Here is a 15216-nt window from a genome sequence, read left to right on the forward strand (position 1 = left end):
AAGATATAATTCAGTAGAGAGGTGGAAGGACAGGAAGTAGAATGTGCAAATGTAAAATAATAGAATTATCTGTTACATGAGAAAGAAAATTTCAACATGTTTTCATTGATGAGGGTGATTAGTCTGAAATAATGATGAAGGCCATTGTTTAAGAGGTCAAACTGAAAGAGTGGGTTCTGTGATGAGATATCACATGGGGTGGTAGCAGGGCTTGGTATGAATAAAGGCAATAATTGAGAAGCTAAAATATTTAATGAATTGAAGGAAGAGGTAGGAGAGTGGTAGTTACCAGATGATAAAAGCCCCAGATAAGCAAAACTTCTTATATGGAGGTGAAAATTAATGAGTTATGTGTAGGAATGGGGAGTGGGTTTTATTCAAATCCTTACACAAGGTATATAGCATTGGGAAATCAGAAATCTTAGTGTAAGAAAGTACAGAGAAAGTGAATCAGGCCAGAGAGAAATCACATTGTCAGGGAAGCAGCTGAGAATACAACATTGGTTTTCACTAAATCTCTCAGTGGCAAGCAGTATTGAAATTCAGAGGGAGTCTAATGTGGATCCTGAGAAACTTAACAGAAGACCATGGGGGAGGGGAAGGGGGGGGAAAAGTTACAGAGAAGGAAGGAGGCAAACCATAAGAGACTCTTAAAAACTGATAATAAAGTGATTGTTGAAGGGGGATGGAAGGGAGGGGAAAGTGTGTGATGGGCATTGAGGAGGGCACCTGTTGGGATGAGCACTGGGTGTCGTATGGAAACCAATTTGACAATACATTTGATATTTAAAAAAAATAAATAAACTTGGGAAAAAAATGAATTCAGAGTGAGAAAAATAGGATGCGAATTTGGTAGAGCATGTGGGTAGGTGCATGTAGCACGCCAGTGGGTGGATGGTCCTAGAGATTTGTATCTTGCAGTGTGACTGAGAGTAACAGGGATAAAACAACAGTGAGTTTATCTGGCTATGATAATTACAAAACAATGTGAAGTCAGCTCTTAAGCAGATGAAAGTGCTTTTGCAAGAATGAAAAATGTCGTGAAAGTTATCCAAGGGATTGGTTTTTCTGAACCTATCCAAAAACTAGGGGCATCCATAGCGAGCCTGGAACTTAGGAACAGAGGAGCAGTGGCTGGGTGGGCAGGTTGCACTTGAGGGATGAATTCTGAGGCATGATGAACAATATGGTATAGTCACAGCTAGCAGAAGAGGGACATTTATAATATAAATAGGGAAACAGAATGTAAGGACAGCGAAAAAGAGAGTCCTGGAGAATAGCAAATTTGTTATCATGAAGAGGGGAGAATCTAAGCATGGAAGACCACCATCACTCTAGGGAAGGGAGAAGTTGGTAAAGGAACATAAAAAAATGAGACCTATGCACAAAGAGGTAGTGAGAAAACAACAATTTCAAAATGAGATACTTGGCAGAATCTGCTATTTCATCAAGGTCTTAATACTTTAGTATCACTACTATTACATTTACAGAAGGGTAATACACACCTTATGAAAGTCCCAAATGGCTAGTGCCTTGGGTAACCTCTTTTACTTTTGTTCCAGAGAAAGATGGAACATGCTTGTTTTGGCTTCAGATCCACACGGACTCCCTTATTCTGCTCAGTTAAAAAGAATGACTCATGGTGGCATGCATGGCCAACACAAGGCAAAATGAGAAGAAATTTGAGACTATATTATACTGAAATCACTAATACCCCCAACTCCATACAAGTGACCTGGGATGGGGCCCAGGCCCTAGTAATTTTTAAATGTTTATAGTTTAAAAATTCTAATGGAGAGCCAGGGTTGGGAATGACTGACGTATACTGAGAGAAATATTTCCAATTCTTTCTTACATAATCATAAAGTGCCATTAGGAAACCTGACAAGATAAGACCAAGAAAGAAAATTATAAACATCTCCAAATGCAAAATTCTAAGCAAAATATTAGCAAATCAGTTTTAATAGCATATTAAAGTTTCAATGAAATGTAACCAACAGAGGTACATTCCAAATTTGATTAGAAATGTGATTACTACTCCCTAAAAACAGTAAAGGGAAAAGTATATGGAAAATTGTAATAAATGCCTAATAATTTTTTAAAAATAATGTAAGAAACTAGGAGCTAATGGATTATGTACCTTGATAAACACATATAAACACATCTTACCAGCTGATACATATCCTGTTTACTGGTGAAATCCTAAAAGCCTTGCCATCAAAGTCAGGTTTAAGATACAGTTATTTGTGGGGCACCTGGGTGGCTCAGTTGGTTTAATGTGCAACTTTGGCTCAGGTTATGATCTCATGGCTTGTGAGTTCGAGCCCCACCTTAGACTCTGTGCTGACAGCTTGGAGCCTGGAGCCTGCTTCAGATTCTGTGTCTCCCTCTCTCTCTGCCCCTTCTCCGTGCGTGTGCTCTCTCTCTCTCAAAAATAAATAGATGTTAAAAAAAAATGTTTAATATACAAAATACCCTATCTTTGTGGTACATAAATAATAGCAGTTTAGAAATGAAATTTTAAAAATATCCCATTCATAATATCAACAGTAAAAAAAAAATCTTGAAAATGCCTTTACTGGATCCTGGGAAGATGGCGGCATAGGAGGACGCTGGGCTCACCGCGCGTCCTGCTGATCACTTAGATTCCACCTACACCTGCCTAAATAACCCAGAAAACCGCCAGAAGTCTAGCAGAACAGAGTCTCAGGAGCCAAATGCAGACAAGAGGCCCACGGAAGAGGGTAAGAAGGGCGGCGAGGCGGTGCGCACTCCACGGACTGGCGGGAAGGAGCCCGGGCGGAGAGGCAGCCTGCTGGCCAAGCAGTGCCCCGAGTCTGGCTTGCAAAAGCGGAGGGGCCGGACGGAATGTCTTCCAACAGCAAGCAGGACTTGACATCTGGAAGGTTATAAGCTAACAGCTCTGCTCAGAGAACGGGAGGGCTGGAGGACAATGGGAGGGAGAGTTGTTGAGCCCCAGATGACAGAGCTCAGCTTGGCGGGGAACAAAGGTGCTCACCAGCGCCATGTCCCTCGCCCATCCCCCAGCCAAAATCCCAAAGGGAACCAGTTCCTGCCAGGGAACTTGCTTGCACCACGCAAACACCCAATGCTGTGCTTCTGCGGATCCATCCCTCCAGCGGGTCTGACTCCTTCCCGGTGCCTCCCTCCAGGTGCCGCAGGGCCCCTCCCGAAGCGGATCTCCAAAGGAAAAGTGAGCTGAGCCTGCCCCTCCCGCCCCTGTGCACCTTGCTGATCCACCCCAGCTAATACCCCAGATCCCCAGCACCACAAGCCTGGCAGTGTGCAAGTAGCCCATACGGACCACGCCACCCCACAGTGAATCCTGCCCTAGGAGAGGGGAAGACAAGGCACACACCAGTCTGACTGTGGCCCCAGCGGTGGGCTGGGGGCAGACATCAAGTCTGACTGCGGCCCCGCCCACCAACGCAAGTTATTCAAGATAGCACAGGGGAAGCGCTCCGCAGTCCTGCACCACTCCAGGGACTATCCAAAATGACGAAACGGAAGAATTCCCCCCAAAAAAACATCCAGGAAATAACAACAGCTAATGAACTGATCAAAAATGATTTAAACAATATAACAAAAGGGAATTTAGAATAATAGTCATAAAATTAATCGCTGGGCTTGAAAACAGTATAAAGGACAGCAGAGAATCTCTTGCTACAGAGATCAAGGGACTAAGGAACAGCCAGGAGGAGCTAAAAAATGCTATCAATGAGTTGCAAAATAAAATGGAGACAACTACGGCTCGGATTGAAGAGGCAGAGGAGAGAATAGGTGAACTAGAAGATAAAATTATGGAAAAAGAAGAAGCTGAGAAAAAGAGAGATAAAAAAATCCAGGAGTATGAGGGGAAAATTAGAGAACTAAGTGATGCACTAAAGAGAAATAACATACGCATAATTGGTATTCCAGAGAAGGAAGAGAGAGGGAAAGGTGCTGAAGGTGAAATTGAAGAAATCATAGCTGAGAACTTCCCGGATCTGGGGAAGGAAAAAGGCATTGAAATCCAAGAGGCACAGAGAACTCCCTTCAGACATAACTTGAATCAATCTTCTGCACAACATATAGTGAAACTGGCAAAATACAAGGATAAAGAGAAAATTCTGAAAGCAGCTAGAGATAAACGTGCTCTAACATATAAAGGGAGACCTATAAGACTCGTGACCGATCTCTCTACTGAAACTTGGAAGGCCAGAAAGGAATGGCAGGAGATCTTCAATGTGATGAACAGAAAAAATATGCAGCCGAGAATCCTTTATCCAGCAAGTCTGTCATTTAGAACAGAAGGAGAGATAAAGGTCTTCCCAAACAAACAAAAACTGAAGGAATTCGTCACCACTAAACCAGCCCTACAAGAGATCCTAAGGGGGATCCTGTGAGACAAAGTACCAGAGACATCGCCACAAGCAAGAAACCTACAGACATCACAATGACTCTAAACCCATATCTTTCTATAATAACACCGAGTGTAAATGGACTAAATGCTCCAACCAAAAGACATAGGGTATCAGAATGGATAAAAAAAAAGACCCATCTATTTGCTGTCTACAAGAGATTAATTTTAGACCTGAGGACACCTTCAGATTGAGAGTGAGTGGATGGAGAACTATTTATCATGCCACTGGAAGTCAAAAGAAAGATGGAGTAGCCACACTTATATCAGACAAACTAGACTTTCAATTAAGGCCGTAACAAGAGATGAAGAAGGGCATTATATAATAATCACAGGGTCTATCCATCAGGAAGAGCTAACAATTATAAATTTCTATGCGCCGAATACAGAAGCCCCTAAATATATAAAACAATTACTCACAAACATAAGCAACCTTATTGATAAGAATGTGGTAATTGCAGGGGACTTTAACACTCCACTAACAGAAATGGATAGATCATCTGGACACACGGTCAATAAAGAAACAAGGGCCCTGAATGAGACATTGGATCAGATGGACTTGACAGATCTATTTAGAACTCTGCATCCCAAAGCAACAGAATATACTTTCTTCTCGAGTGCACATGGAACATTCTCCAAGATAGATCACATACTGGGTCACAAAACAGCCCTTCATAAGTATACAAGATTTGAAATCATACCATGCATACTTTCAGACAACGATGCTATGAAGCTTGAAATCAACCACAGGAAAAAGTCTGGAAAACCTCCAAAAGCATGGAGGTTAAAGAACACCCTACTAAAGAATGAATGGGCCAGCCAGGCAATTAGAGAAGAAATTAAAAGATATATGGAAACAAATGAAAATGAAAATACAAGAATCCAAACGCTTTGGGATGCAGCGAAGGCAGTCCTGAGAGGAAAATATATTGCAATCCAGGCCTATCTCAAGAAACAAGAAAAATCCCAAATACAAAATCTAACAGCACACTTAAAGGAAATAGAAGCAAAACAGCAAAGATAGCCTAAACCCAGCAGAAGAAGATAAATAATAAAGATCAGAGCAGAAATAAACAATATAGAATCTAAAAAAAACTGTAGAGCAGATCAACGAAACCAAGAGTTGGTTTTTTGAAAAAATAAACAAAAATGACAAACCTCTAGCCAGGCTTCTCAAAAAGAAAAGGGAGATGACCCAAATAGATAAAATCATGAATGAAAATGGAATTATTACAACCAATCCCTCAGAGATACAAGCAATTATCAGGGAATACTATGAAAAATTATATGCCTACAAACTGGACAACCTGGAAGAAATGGACAAATTCCTAAACACCCACACACCTCCAAAACTCAATCAGGAGGAAATAGAAAGCTTGGACAGACCCATAACCAGTGAAGAAATTGAATCAGTCATCAAAAATATCCCAACAAATAAGAGTCCAGGACCAGATGGCTTCTCAGGGGAGTTCTACCAGACGTTTAAAGCAGAGATAATATCTATCCTTCTCAAGCTATTCCAAAAAATAGAAAGGGAAGGAAAACTTCCAGACTCATTCTATGAAGCCAGTATTACTTTGATTCCTAAACCAGACAGAGACCCAGTAAAAAAAGAGAATTACAGGCCAATATCCCTGATGAATATGGATGCAAATTCTCAATAATATACTGGCAAATCGAATTCAATGGCATATAAAAAGAATTATTCACCATTATCAAGTGGGATTCATTCCTGGGATGCAGGGCTGGTTCAACATTCGCAAATCAATCAATGTGATACATCACATTAATAAAAGAAAAGATAAGAACCATACGATCCTGTCAATCGATGCAGAAAAGGCCTTTGACAAAATTCAGCACCCTTTCTTAATAAAAACCCTCGAGAAAGTCGGGATAGAAGGAACATACTTAAAGATCATAAAAGCCATTTGTGAAAAGCCCACAGCTAACATCATCCTCAATGGGGAAAAACTGAGAGCTTTTTCCCTGAGATCAGGAACACGACAGGGATGTCCACTCTCACCGCTATTGTTTAACATAGTGTTGGAAGTTCTAGCACCAGCAATCAGACAACAAAAGGAAATCAAAGGCATCAAAATTGGCAAAGATGAAGTTAAGCTTTCACTTTTTGCAGATGACATGATATTATACATGGAAAATCGGATAGACTCCACCAGAAGTCTGCTAGAATTGATACATGAATTTAGCAAAGTTGCAGGATATAAAATCAATGTGCAGAAATCAGTTGCATTCTTATACACTAATAATGAAGCAACAGAAAGACAAATAAAGAAACTGATCCTATTCACAATTGCACCAAGAAGCATAAAATACCTAGGAATAAATCTAACCAAAGATGTAAAAGATCTGTATGCTGAAAACTATAGAAAGCTTATGAAGGAAATTGAAGAAGATATAAAGAAATGGAAAAACATTCCATGCTCATGGGTTGGAAGAATAAATATTGTCAAAATGTCAATACTACCCGAAGCTATCTACACATTCAATGCAATCCCAATCAAAATTGCACCAGCATTCTTCTCGAAACTAGAACAAGCAATCCTAAAATTCATATGGAACCACAAAAGGCCCTGAAGAGCCAAAGTAATTTTGAAGAAGAAGACCAAAGCAGGAGGCATCACAATCCCAGAATTTAGTCTCTACTACAAAGCTGTAGTCATCAAGACAGCATGGTATTGGCACAAAAACAGACACATAGACCAATGGAATAGAATAGAAACCCCAGAACTAGACCCACAAATGTATGGCCAACTCATCTTTGACAAAGCAGGAAAGAACATCCAATGGAAAAAAGACAGTCTCTTTAACAAATGGTGCTGGGAGAACTGGACAGCAACATGCAGAAGGTTGAAACTAGACCACTTTCTCACACCACTCACAAAAATAAACTCGAAATGGATAAAGGACCTGAACGTGAGACAGGAAACCATCAAAACCCTAGAGGAGAAAGCAGGAAAAGACCTCTCTGACCTCAGCCGCAGCAATTTCTTATTTGACACATCCCCAAAGGCAAGGGAATTAAAAGCCTAAATGAACTACTGGGACCTTATGAAGATTAAAAAGCTTCTGCACAGCAAAGGAAACAACCAACAAAACTAAAAGGCAACCAATGGAATGGGAAAAGATATTTGCAAATGACATATCAGACAAAGGGCTAGTATCCAAAATCTATAAAGAGCTCACCAAACTCCACACCCGAAAAACAAATAACCCAGTGAACAAACGGGCAGAAAACATGAATAGACACTTCTCTAAAGAAGACATCTGGATGGTCAACAGGCACATGAAAAGATGCTCAACTTCACTCCTCATCAGGGAAATACAAATCAAAACCACACTCAGATATCACCTCATGCCAGTCAGAGTGGCCAAAATGAACAAATCAGGAGACTATAGATGCTGGAGAGGATGTGGAGAAACGGGAACCCTCTTGCACTGTTGGTGGGAATGCAAATTGGTGCAGCCACTCTGGAAAACAGTGTGGAGGTTCCTCAGAAAATTAAAAATAGACCTACCCTATGACCCAGCAATAGCACTGCTAGGAATTTACCCAAGGGATACAGGAGTACTGATGCATAAACCCCAATGTTTATAGCAGCACTCTCAACAATAGCCAAATTATGGAAAGAGCCTAAATGTCCATCAACTGATGAATGGATAAAGAAATTATGGTTTATATACACAATGGAGTACTACGTGGCAATGAGAAAGAATGAAATACGGCCCTTTGTAGCAACATGGATGGAACTGGAGAGTGTGATGCTAAGTGAAATAAGCCATACAGAGAAAGACAGATACCATATGGTTTCACTCTTATGTGGATCCTGAGAAACTTAACAGAAACCCATGGGGGAGGGGAAGGAAAAAAAAAAAGAGGTTAGAGTGGAAGAGAGCCAAAGCATAAGAGACTCTTATAAACTGAGAACAAACTGAGGGTTGATAGGGGGGTGGGAGGGAGGGGAGGGTGGGTGATGGGTATTGAGGAGGGCACCTTTTGGGATAAGCACTGGGTGTTGTATGGAAACCATTTTGACAATAAACTTCATATATTGAAAAAAAAAACAACCCATAAGTTTAACTCTGCTTCAATCAATAAATATTCAACAACTAGTAAAAAAAAAAAAAGAAAGAAAAGAAAAGAAAATGCCTTTACTAAAAATATACAAGACTTATATGAATAAAGTTACAAGACTGTGGAAGCAAGAAGAAGTTTAAAAAAATGGTGACATGCAGAGATTCCATTTTGTATCATGTCAGTTTTCTATAAACCAATTAGTAAATTTAGTGTAAGCTCAGTGAAAATTTCAATGAGTATACATCTGTGTGTCTCTCTGTGTTTAAATTTGCAATGTGTAAAAATATTTTTTAATGTTTATTTATTCTGGGAGAGACAGAGAGAGCTTGAGTTGGGGAGAGGCAGAGAGGGAGACAGAAAATCCCAAGCAGGCTCTGCACTGAAAGGTTCTGCTCTCCCTCATGTGGGGCTCTAACTCATGAACCGTGAGATCATGACCCAAGCAGAAATCAAGAGCACACACACACATACACACAGAATAATGAAAAATAACTTATCCTAAATGATATTAAAACATATAACAAAACAACCAAATTACAACAAGATCTTGTAGATGCAAGACTAGAATAACCACTGGAAAAATTTTTTGGAGATTTAAATATACCCAGGACACAATGATAATCAGAATACAGGAAAACAAGTATTTCAAATGGACAAGCAAAAGATGGATTATTCAAAAAGTGTTATTGGGATAACTTCCAGCCATTACGTAATAAGCCAGTGCTCTCTCACTTCACCAAAATAAATTCCATACGATTTATGATTTAAATATAAAAATATGTATAAAATATTGGAAAATGTGAGGAAAGGTGTGTGTGATATAAATCTTAAAACAAAATATTGAAAGATTTCACCACATAAAATTTTTAAATGGCACAGTAAAAAGCACCACAGAAAATGTTAAGGGAAAACAAAAATGTAAACGTTATATGGAACAAACTGACATAATGATATATTTTTAAAAAGATGCCTTATAACCCAATAGAAAGACGAGCAAAAAGTATGAACATAAGATGTAGGGAAAAAATTGAGAAGTAATAAATATATGTGGAGATAATCACCTTCATTAATTATCAAGTAATGCAAATTTAAAGTTTTTTTCATATATCAAACTTGAAGAAATTTCTGAGATGATTTATAAACCATTTTTTTGATATACAGAGAAAAGATAATTTTTATTTTGCAGAAAATATAAATTAGCCTAACCTCTCTGGAGAATAATTTAGTCATATTTAGCCAAATTTAAAGCACTTCGAACTCTAAGACTTTATCATATATAATTATCCATGTATGAAAACAATATGTGTGTGCCTACATATGTAATAGAGTGTGTATGTACATACATATACAAAAACATATATATACACACATATATACATGCGCTTACAAATGTCCATTGATGCATTGTTTGTGAAAGCCAAAAGTGAGAGAAGACTGATTTAGTCTTCTTTGACTCATCCATACTATGGAATATTATATAAAAATAAGAGACGAAATAGATCTCTCTGCATTCAATGGAAAGATACCCATGGCATATTTGTTAGTCTGAAATACATTCTGCAGAACAGTATGCATAGCATGATCTGATTTATGTCCTAATTAATATTTACATGTGTTCTCCTTGATATAAAGCTATTTTAAACTTCAATATGGTTAGGATTTTTTTAAGGACATATATTGATTTTAAAATGAGCTAGCAACAGAAATAGATTAAAAGGTGTTTCTTAACTTTGTCCCCAAAACACATTCTAAATGGACTACTGTTATCAAAAGATTACAATGTACTAATAGACATTACACATTTAAACATATATTGCATGGTTCAGATAGCATCTGTAGGGGCTTCAATGTCTTAAGTCAAACTAGTTTTTGCTGTGTAAGTCACTGACAATAGTAGTGAAATGGATGATTGGGCAAGAGAAAATGTGTACGTACACAGAGGAAAAAAATGAGTAAAATTATGATAGCTTCTATATTCTTTTTTTCTTTCTTCCTAACCTCTTTTATTTCTCTTTACTTCTGTCTCCCTTCCCATATTTATTGCATACCTACTATAAAAGTCAAGCCATGTGAAATAATTGACCTAACTGTTTTTGATGTATAACAAAATCCATTCCCTATGATTTGATCTCATAAATTTTAGTCAATCTCCATTATATTCCTATATGGTGAACATTATTACCCGCATTTCTCTTTCTCCCTCTCTCTCTCTCTCTCTCTCTCTCTCTCTCTCTCACACACACACACACACACACACACACATGCATACATACATGTGTATGCACACACATACACACACACACCATTGAGAAAGTTACTTAAGCTTCATATAATTTATTTTGTATTTTATTAATATAATGAGTTTATTTCACATGTGTATTTTTGTCTCTCCATTTCCATTTGTCTGACCACCACTGCTATCATAACATTCCACACATATTTAAAACCAAGCAAAGGTAAAGCTCCATTTTGAAAAACTAAACAGACATTTTGGACAATACATTTTTGGCAATGGGACCTGGATAATAATTATCAGACATGGTATGGAAAGTTGACACTTTGCATTAGTGTATGAACTGCTACATAAATGAAATAAGATGGGAAATTTTAACAAACTAAATAAAATATTTCCTTTAAGAGACTTCCTTCACTGCCAGCGACCTTGAATAGCCTCACTGGTCAGTCATCCAGAAGCAACTCTCCACACAGTTGATGAACTTGGCTCCCAGGTTAGGAAGACACCACCTTTTACTATATTTGTTTACATGTTTCTTTTACTGTCTTCTACAGAACTAAGTTCTTTTGGTGTCTTGGGAATGTTTTTGCTGTTTTTTGAAGGATTCTTCACCTTTTGATCTTAGTGCTAATGGTTTTGCATCTTTTTCATTCTGGTTTGATTTTTGTGCATTTTTTGGCATGAGTATTACATATAGTATCGCATATACATTTGTTTGCTGAAGTTTTTGCTTCACTTCCTCCTTATCAAAATCATCATCTTCAATATCTTCGTCAACATTATCAACTCCAAGTTTTGCTTTTTTCTGTGGAAACTTGCTACCACTTCCAGAAGCAGGTCATTTTCCAGATGTACTTAGGGGGTTCACATGACTCAGCATCTTCCTCTACAGCTACTGAGTCCTGTTTGCTAATATGCATAGACCCCAAACCATACTTAGCCATAAGACCACAGGTGGTGGTGTTTCAGAGCCCCAAGACAAACCAGTGACTGTACCAACATTTTCAAAGTTGTCAGTGAAGTACAATTGGACTGCCTTCACAATTCATTGCCCGTGCTTCCACAATGTACAACTCATCCTCTGCATAAACTGATTGTTTTTAAGGAAAACTTGTGTTCATTTTCATCATTTCCCACTTTAAAGTCAGCTTTTAGTTCACAACAGTTCTTGGGGCTGGAAGTCCAAGATTGGGATGCCATCAGTTGGGGACCCTCCTGCAGGGTGTAGATGTCTCATTGTATCCTCACATGGTAAAAGAGGCTTATATTACAAAGAATGTAAATTTCTTGCATAAGAATACACAACAAGACAGTGCAAGAGCCCACATTAGAAAGAGAAGCTCGTGTGACACCAAATGACAATATTTTATCTTATTTTTTTTTTTTTAATTTTTTTTTTCAACGTTTATTTATTTTTGGGACAGAGAGAGACAGAGCACGAACGGGGGAGGGGCAGAGAGAGAGGGAGACACAGAATCAGAAACAGGCTCCAGGCTCTGAGCCATCAGCCCAGAGCCCGACGCGGGGCTCGAACTCACGGACCGCGAGATCGTGACCTGGCTGAAGTCGGACGCTTAACCGACTGCGCCACCCAGGCGCCCCTATTTTATCTTATTTAATGACGTGTTTATGTCATGAATGGTTTGCATTTCTTTGTATTATTGCAGATTATCACTATGTTGTTTTGTTTTAATCATTCACTCATTCTTTGTTCACTCACCATTTATTGAAAACTTTCTGATGGTATTCCAGTAAATGCTTAGTCACATGCTTTCTGGGGAAAAACTCTTTCCCTACCTAATTCTGTATTAGAAATACTCCCACCACGCCTAATGTCAAACTACCAATGCAACACCAAACAGCCTGAACAGTTCTTTAAAGCCTAACAATCAGCTCTCACACACTAGCACGAGGGAGACCCAGCACTCCACGTATCACTTTCCATATACCACTATATTCCATATGCCACTTTGTTTGGCATTAGGGAAAAAAGAGAAATAATGTGATTTCTGTCTCTGCATAATCCAGGATCTAGAAAAAGAAACCGTTAATCAACAACACAAATGATAAATTTTAGAAAAATAGAATATTTTCAAGTCTGTTGTCTTCCTGACTTTTTCATCTTTTCAATGACTATTTATAATAATGTTTCCAGTTGAAAGTTATTTTAATCCCTCTCAAAACTATAATATAGGTAATTAAAATTTACCCTAGAGTTTAGCCAGAAAAATATTGTAAATCAAATCTACTTCAAAGCCTTTTATTCATTTCATTTCCAGTGAGTAAAAATTCCTTAATGTTATTTCACCTTGTATATCCTCCCTAATGTGACTTTTACTAGCTCTATAATGAATTAGAAGAGAACTAAATAGTAGTAACTACCCGTGTTACATGGGATAATTACTGTAATCACACCATCATGATTCTCTATATTGATGTATTTTTCCTTCAACACACCCAGAAAATTATTTACTTCTAAGATGATGAATGACTTACAACAACAATTCAGACAGGTATTATGATGATAGGTAATAGGGTAAACACAATTTTCCCTTGAAATAGAAACACAGCATATTCTGTATGTTAGCATGTGTAGATTCTGTGTTTAAAGATACTCTAAATTTTGCAGACATCAAATGGGGGCTCTGATTAGGATAAGCCTCATGACATTGACAAAGAGAGATGTTTTAAACATGGTTTCTTCCTGAAACACACTATGTTCTTCACAATTAAAAAAAAAAAAGAAACAACAGTTCATTTTTTTTGTGTGTGAGAAAGCCTGTTTCACTTAGCAAAAATGTTCATGGCTTAAAGGCAGCCTAAGTGACAAATTACTAAGTAATTTTAAATATGTCATTTTAACTACTTGAACTGAATTGTTTTCTTGTGTAGGTAAGTATGTTGAAAAAATAAAGTAGTTTATAAAACCTTTCACCTGAAAACTCTTTTCATTATTATAGTGTCAGCAATTCAACACTGAGTCTGATACTCTGTAATGTGAAAGAGACAAAGTTTCTGCAGAAAGATATAACTCATTTATTGATATAAGACCATCTTCCCAGCCACAATACCAAAGATCCTTTGACAGCATGCTGCTACAGATAGATATGTACACCAATTACTATAGGCTGAACAACCGGTGGTCTTAAACATACTTGTATTACTGGTTTTTAAAAATTACACAAATTCTGCTTGCATATACCTTTATTTAAAGCCATCACAGTAATTAGAATGATTTTTGGTACTGTTTTTGTCTCAAGCTAGAGTTATTTGGAGTTCAACTGTCACACTGAAATCTACAAAATTTTTGACTTATACATTAATTAGAATTTTAAAAATGGTAATCATTAACGATGGTCAGTAGGACAATTATGACCAGAAAGTGAATGCAATCTTGACATTTTTTTTTTCAACAAGCACATCTTGAGCTATTTACTCTATTTTAAATCACACTAAGTGGCTGTTAAAATACAAAGAATAAGACTTGGCCCTGTCCTAGACAGAGACTTACAGAATACAGAAACATAAACAGGTACATGTGAGAGAACATGATGACAATTCATTACATGTAACTACAAGTTGAGGTCAAAACATGGTAGAGAGAGTAGGTAATGAAAGACATGACTTTTGAAACTTGAAACAAGATTTCTCCTATCAGAGAGGTGTAGAATGGTCCTCCAATACAGAAATGAAAGGTCACCAAATATTCTCCCTGTTGTTAAAGGCTATGGTTCTCAGTTTGGGGCACAGATACGTAACTGAGCATCTCTGTGATGGGTCATATTCTTTCAATCTTCATTATATGTAATTTCACATGGGTTGAGATATTTGTATAATCTACTCAATAGTATTAAAACAATAAGTCTCTCTTCTGTGAACTTGTCATTTACTGTCACACATATTAAAAAAGCTGTGCTCCATAACAAAATACATTAGCTCTGCCCATACCAATAACTAGTGGTGAGACTCATGAGCAAGCATCACATTTTGCTGAGTTTGGGTTTAATTTTGAAGTATTTGACTCACATTGTTATTCTTATGATATCCAACAATTACAAAAGCATGAAAGATATTTTAAGAACATATAGGAAGAACATAATTATTATGGAAATGAAAGTTGAGATAATTAAATTTGAAAATAGTGAATTGACAAATATTTTACATATATATACCAGATAAATTATTTGTAAGTGGCAGTCAGAAGGTCAGGTGGTGACTCATACTTAGGCTAACCATGTGTCCTAGTTTCTCTGGGACAAGTCCAATTTACAAGTGTTGCCTTGATGCCTTTCTGATTTGGCATCTGTTCCAGAATTTTCGTTCTTAAACAATGCCATTTTATTTTAAATAGTTGAATTCAAATGACCTAGTGTAGGTCTGGGAGTTCTCCACTTTGTACTGTGAGTTTCTGTGATCTCTCTTAGCACATGGGACACTTAGGTTCACGGAACAGAGTTCTTGCTT

The 15216-nt window shown here is 37.6% G+C and overlaps 1 protein-coding gene and 1 pseudogene across 1 annotated transcript in view; both read right to left on the bottom strand.

The window, feature by feature from the left end:
* The window catches only part of DPP10 (dipeptidyl peptidase like 10), a 1361034-nt gene that overhangs the window by 1118130 nt on the left and 227688 nt on the right, over nucleotides 1–15216 (bottom strand). The window lies entirely within an intron of this gene.
* Nucleotides 10831–12106, bottom strand: LOC123598829 (annotated as a pseudogene).

This window comes from Leopardus geoffroyi, chromosome C1, assembly GCF_018350155.1.
Source record: "Leopardus geoffroyi isolate Oge1 chromosome C1, O.geoffroyi_Oge1_pat1.0, whole genome shotgun sequence".
NCBI classification, from domain to species: Eukaryota; Metazoa; Chordata; class Mammalia; order Carnivora; family Felidae; genus Leopardus; species Leopardus geoffroyi.